At 42.8% G+C, this 7,040-nt stretch overlaps 1 pseudogene; it reads right to left on the bottom strand.

The window, feature by feature from the left end:
* Positions 1-2,248: 2,248 nt before the first annotated feature.
* LOC131399550 (uncharacterized) lies at positions 2,249-6,758 on the bottom strand (annotated as a pseudogene).
* Positions 6,759-7,040: the final 282 nt, after the last annotated feature.

Genomic DNA, 7,040 nt, shown 5'->3' with positions numbered 1-7,040 from the left:
AACAATGGACACTAGAAGAAACAACGCATCTCTTCACGGAAAAGGGAGGTTGTGTGTGCCTTTAGGTTATTAGATCCATAGTGTGTATTGTCAGAAATTTTCCCTCACCTCTCTACCACTGTCAACATGTTTGACCTGTGTATCCATATTCTCAATCATCAATGGGTACCTTTGACAGACAGCTAATCTCCACTGTGTATGTGCCAGAATACCTTCCCCTCCTTAGTGTAAATGATGTGCAACTTTATATTTTTACTTTTTAAAGTAATTTCACTATAATATTATAATAATTCACATGGAGAGACTGGATAAACATGGACAAACAATGTGGAGCAATAGAACTCTAACCCACAACCTCTGCAGCCACTAGTCCAAAAAGTCAAACCACAACCTCTGCAGCAATTGGCCCAGAATGGTCAGGACTTGGTCACTGACTGCCAGCTTCCTGAAATTTTGCCCCTGCCTCTGTCTCAGGAGCAACCACAGAAAGCCAAATATGCTCCCCAAATCAATCACATACAATGCCCTGCTTCAGGTTAGCCTGCCTCCAGCTTCCCCAAGCCAACACCTCCAGTCAGAAAACATCTGGAACTTTCACTTTTATACAATAAACAGCTTTCCCACTCCATTGCCTGCCTTTGAGTCACTGCCCAATGCTAGTGATGGTGGCTGACTCTGGGTAAATAGCCTCTCTTTGTTCTTACTCTGGCAGTCTTTTTTCTACACCACCATCAAATGTTACTGGCCAAGGAACATTACATGTGCTACAAAATATCTAATACGCTAAAACATTTGCTTCCTTTGAAATGCTATTTTAAAGAAGTGAAAAGGCAAGGTTTTAAGGACTCCATTTTTAAGGACCTTAGTGAGATATATACTATACATTCCTCTTAATAATTCAACTTGTATTTGCTACCAATTTTCAGGCATTGAGATGTATATTGGACATTCCAACAAAGATAAAGAAATCTATCCCTGTTCTAGAGATTAGTTGTGAGTGGGGACATATGAATAAGTGAAAAAATACTCTAATATAGTCTTATATGCATGCATGTACCATTTACTTAAAAGAAAACATGAGAAGAAAACCTGACTCTCTACTTAGTGGAGAATGTATGGGTTGGGAACCACGATTAAGCTAGACAATAACCTTTTGAGGCATAATCAGCATAGTTTGGAAATTGCCATAAAATATTAACTACTAAAGAAGTTATCTAGGGCTTCTCTTTATGTAGAGAAGATGTAAGATTTTTCTTTAAGAGTTTGTACCAGTTTCTCTCCAGAGAAACAGAGCCAATAGGATGTGTGTGAATGTGTGTGTGTAGAGAGAGAGAGAGAGAAAGAAAGAGACAGAGAGAGAAAAAGACAGAGATAGATTTATGATAAGGAATTGGCTCATGCAATTATGGAGGCTGACAAGTCCCAAGATCTACGGCAAGCAAGCTGAAGACCCACGAGAGCTGATGATGTAAATCCAGTGTGAATTTAAGCTTGAGACCCAGGAAGCGCCAATGTTTAGTTCAAGTCTGAAGGCAGGAAAAAACAAGCAAACAAGACATTCTTGCTCAAAGGCAGTCAGGCAGGAAGAATTCCTTCTTACTCTGGGAAGCTCAGCACTTTGATATACTCAGACCCTCAGATGATTGGATGAGACCCACACACATTAGGGAAGGTGATCTGCTTTACTCAGTCTATTGATTTTAATGTCACCCAAAATCACCCTTACAGAAACACCTAGAATAATTTTTGACCAAATGTCTGGGCACCCCATGGCCCAGTCAAGATGACACAAATTATTAATCATTGGAAGTCTACCCCTTGTCAACTTGGCACTCATATGCATCTCCTTAAACCATGCTTAATCTCCAAATGAAGACAATAGCAAGGTCATAATTCCACTTTATATGACACAACTACCCTGTGTAAAAACTAAAACACACCAACCCCTTCTCCAGAAGAGGAGGTAAATTGCTTGAGTATGGTTACTCTTCTCCTTGATAGTCCATAATTCAAATACTATGATGTAAATTTAACAATACTTGAATACTATGACATAAAGTCAATACATCTTATGTTACTTGATAAGAGAATAAAAGAGGGAAGAAAATAATGATATTTGTGTGTATATATATAATATAATATAATATAATATAATATAATATAATATAATATAATATAATATAATATAATATAATAATATAATATAATAATATTAACAGACCTCATTTCTATAACTGCTCACATGTCATTACTGATATTTATAACTATGTTTTTCCACTACCCGTTCTGTATTCTCTTCGCCTTCAGCAAACACCTCAGCTGGTTGTGGTTCTTTACCTGGTGGAGTGATCCAAATCTTCATTCCTGAAGGCTCTGGGTCATAAGTAGCCCTGCCTGGATTGGGTTGTGGTAGTTTTCCATTGACCGTAACCAGAGAGTGTGGTAACACTAAGAGATGCCCTAAGAGATCTCCTGTATTCCAGACATACTCCTCCTTACCTCCATTGTAGAGTGGTAGTCCAACTTCCGCGTGGTAGTCAGGACCTATCACCACAGCCAGTATAGCAACTCCCTTCTTTGCCTGTTGATTTAGACTCATGAAGAGTTCAAAGTGGTCTGGTAGTTGTCTTAACTTCAAGTTCAACGGAATTATTGTGTCTCCTGGTAGACGCATTCCTCCTTCTGGAACTAAGACCTCTAGGCCAGCAGAGCATACAATTATGAGAACAAGAAGCACAAGTGTTGCTAGTGGCTCGCTAGGTTTAATAGCAAGTGGTAACCCCCTCACTTCCATCCCTTGATTCCTGGGCCTGTGAATCCTCTCTATGGGAGAAACAGCACTATATATTGGATGCCAATTCAGAGCATACACAGCCTTCTGGAGAACCTTTCCTCAGCCCTGAAAGGTATTGTCACCTAGCTGGTGCTCTAACTGAGTCTTCACAAGGCCATTCCACCATTCTATCAAGCCAGTTGCTTCAGAACAGTGGGGAACGTGAAGAGACCAGTGCATTCCATCAGCATGGGCCCACTGCTGTACTTCTTTTGCTGTGAAGTGAGTTCCTTGATCAGAAGCAATGCTCTGCGAAATACCACGACAGTAAATAAGACACTCTGTAAATCTACAGATGGTGGTTTAGACAAAAGCACTGTGTGCAGGGAAGACAAATCCAGATCTAGACTAAGTGTCTATTCCAGTATGAACAAAATGGTGCCCTTTCATAATGAAAGTAGTTCAATGTAGTCAAACTACCACTAGGCTGACCACCTCCGGGAATGGTGCCATATCAAGGGCTCAGTGTTGGTCTCAGCTTCTGGCAGATGGCACTCAGCAGTGGCCATAGCTAGGCTGGCCTTGATGAGTGGTAGTCCATGTTGCTGAACCCAGGCATAACTTCCATCCTTGCCACCATGGCCACTTTGCTCATGAGCCCATTGGAAGATGACAGGGGGCTGGGAAAAGAGGCTGACTGGTATCCACAGAATGGGTCATCTTATCCACTTGATTATTAAAATCCTCTTCTGCTGAGGCCACCCTTTGAAGAGCAACCACATAGGACACAAATATCTTCTTTTTTTTTTTTTTTTTTGCCTTTTAAGAAAGATCTATCCATATACGTTCTCCCCAAATTTCCTTGTCACTAATTTTCCAATCATGTTTCTTCCAAATCCATTACTATCCAGCCAAATCATTGGCTACAGCCCGTGAATGGGTATATAATTGTACATCTGGCCATTTATCCTTCCAAGCACAGTTAACGACCAGGTACACCGCTCAAAGTTCTGCACACTGGGAGGATTTCCTTTCACCACTATCCTTGACCCAGGGGCTGGAGAGCTACATCCGTCTACTTTCAGGTGGTGCTTACAAATCATGCAGAACGCTCTGTAACCAGGCTCCAGTCTTCTCTTCTTCTGTCAACTGATCATAGAGAACTCTTCATGAAGCCACAGGTGCAGGCTAGGAAGGAGAAGGCAGTCTAACAGGAGTGCAGACCATGGGCATTTGGACCACTTCATACAACTTACTTGTGTCTTCGGGGTCTTCTCGGGACCGATCATGAATATATATACCACTTTGATGATGAAGTGCTACTGTGTGTGCCCAACTTTATGGTTTGGTAGATCAGATAACACCCAGTTCATGTTGGGCAGCTGCTCAGGTCACATGGTAACTTGGCGGCCCAAGATTAAGTGTTTCGTCTTTATTAAGGCCCAGTAGTAGGCCAAGAGCTGTTTCTCAAAAGGAGAGTAGTTATCCTCAGAGGATGGTAGCATTTTGCTCCAAAATCTTAAGGGCCTGCACTGTGATTCACCTATACGGTCCTGCCAAAGGCTCCAAACAGCATCCCTATCTGCCACTGACACTTCAAGTACCAATGGATCTTCTGGAACGTATGGCCTAGATTGCAGAGCAGCTTGCACAGCCACCTGGACCTGTTGCGGAGCCTTGTCCTGTGCTGGGACCCACTCAAAACTAGCAGCTTTTCGGGTTACTCAGTAAATGGGCTAGAGTAACATGACCAAATGAGATATATGTTGCCTCCAGAATCCAAAGAGGCCCATTAATCACTATGCCTCTTTTTTGGTTATAAGAATGGTCAGATGTAACAATTTATCCTTCACTTTTGAAGGGATATCTAAACATGCCCCACACCACTGGACTCCTAGAAAAGCAGAAGACTCCTGAACTTTTGTCAGATTTATTTCCCACCCTCTGATATGCAAATGTCTTACCAATAAGTCTAGAGTAGTTGTTGCTTCTTGCTTACTAAGTCCAATAAGCATAATGCCATTAATGGAATGGACCAATGTAAAATCTTGTGGAAGAGAAAGGCAAACAAGATCCCTGCGAACCAAATTATGACATAGGGATGAAGAGTTCATATACCCTAAAGGTAGGACAATGAAGATGTTTTACTGACCTTGCCAACTGAAAGCAACTGCTTCTAGTGGTTTTTAACAGACATGGAGAAAAAAAGCATTTGCCAGATCAATAGCTGCATACCGTGTACAAGGGGATGTGTTAATTTGCTCAAACAATGAAACCACATCTGGTACAGCACCCGCAATTGCATCCACCACCTGGTTAAGCTTACAATAATCCACTGTCATTCTCCAAGATCCATCTGTCTGCTGCACAGGCCAAATAGGCGAGTTGAATGGAGATGTGTTGGGAGTCACCACTCTGCATCTTTCAAATCCTGAATGGTGGCACTAATCTCTGCAATCCCTCCAAAAATCCAATATTGCTTTTGTCTATTATTTTCCCTGGTAGAGGCAGTTCTAGTGGCTTCCAGTTGGCCTTTCCCACCATGCAGCCTTCACTGCACTGGTCAGGGAACCAATGTGGGGATTCTGCCAGCTGCTGAGTATGACTATTCCAACTATGCATTCTGGACCTGGGAAAATAACCACAGGATGGGTTCAGGGACACACCGTGCCCACTGCAAGATGGACCTGATCTAAAACTCCATTGATCACCTAACATCCATAAGCCCCTCCTCTGACTGGAGGGCCACAATGATGTTTTGGGTCTCCTGGAATTAGTGCCCAGAATTTCCCAAAAGTTCTGATTATTTCCTTTTTCCCAACGTACCCTGGTGAAAGGCCATAGATCCCTTAGGGGAAGGCTGCGAAAAGATTCACGTATACATTTTTGGCAGTGCACAAATGATGGCAGAGCTATGACTCTCTTTTTTTATTATTTATGTTAGACTCTTATTCACTTGACCAAAACTTTTCTGCTGATACAGATCAAGTGAGAATTTAGGAGGCTTCCTCTCTACTTCACTTCTAGGAACACCATAATGAACGGGCCAGTGCCACAGATCTGCATGAGTCAGACTATTCTGATTGCTGCTTTAACTCTGCTGTGCATGACAGTATCCGTACCCACCTTGCCTTTGGTGTTGAATGCCACTACTTGGCCCCTGATATCCAGGATCCAATTATTCCAGTTGCATTTAGGTTTCCCAATTCAGTGACTGCAGTTCCCACCATGAGCCTTGGTTACAGAGAACAGCAATCACAGAGCTCTTCAAGGCTACTGGGCCTCCCCACACAAATTTATTTATCACAGTCATGGTGAAAGCCATGTCTTCTGGACCCTCCCACTGTGGGTAAGCAGGTGTAATACGATAAATCCATTCTAACATTCCAGGCTCCCTATACCTTTGAATCCCCTCCTCTCCACTGAACCAATGCAGGTTGGGTATTTCCAACTCGATTACTGTGGACCACTTTTGGTCCATGTTTCCGTCAATCAACCAAATGAACCATCAAAGCCCTTTATAACTCTCTGAGCTGCTCCATTAAATGCAGAATCTTTGCTTAGCGAGCCCATATCTGTAAATTCAGCCTGATCCAGCTTTATATTCCTTCCGCCATTACCCCACACCCTTGATATCCATTCCCACACAGCTTCCCTGGATTGCTGTCTGTGTAAATTAGAAAACTCAAGTCGTTATTTTGGAGTGTAGCACATCTCCTATGGGTCAGACTTTGTACCTCAGCTTTAGGGCCTGCTGAGACTTGAGTGTAGTTATAGGTGGAGAAGCAAAGAGGGGTGATGGGGACGGGGGCTGAGGAGAATCAGTATTGTCTTGCATGGCAACTGCCTCAGTGGAGGCCAATATAGTTTCCTCAAGCAATGCAGGGTTTATCCCTTCAGATGGAGGTGGAGAGACAGCTTCCACTGGGAGTGGAAAGGTGTCTTCCATTGGCAAAGAAGACTCACCAGAATTCAGGGGCTCCATGCCCTCAGCTTTATCAGGGTCTTCCTACATGTTCCCATTCCAACTTTCAGGATCCCATTCCATCCCAGTTAGTGCCCTCACTCACCAATAGACGCCCTGAGAAGCTGGGAGTTGACATTGTGTTGTAATGCAGGCACTCCCGGGATGAGAGTTTTCATTCGATTTTTGGCAATCTCAGCCTTGAGGCTACAGGAGATAAAGGTCTCCTTTAGGCCACACATGGAAGTTTCAGGTCATTTATGCAGTGTTTGAGCTGGAAATTCAAATCCCTTATCTCATCCT

Source organism: Diceros bicornis, chromosome 38 (assembly GCF_020826845.1).
Source record: "Diceros bicornis minor isolate mBicDic1 chromosome 38, mDicBic1.mat.cur, whole genome shotgun sequence".
In the NCBI taxonomy this organism is placed as follows: Eukaryota; Metazoa; Chordata; class Mammalia; order Perissodactyla; family Rhinocerotidae; genus Diceros; species Diceros bicornis.
Note: the sequence above shows the minus strand (reverse complement) of the source record. Positions and strands in the feature narration are given on the sequence as shown.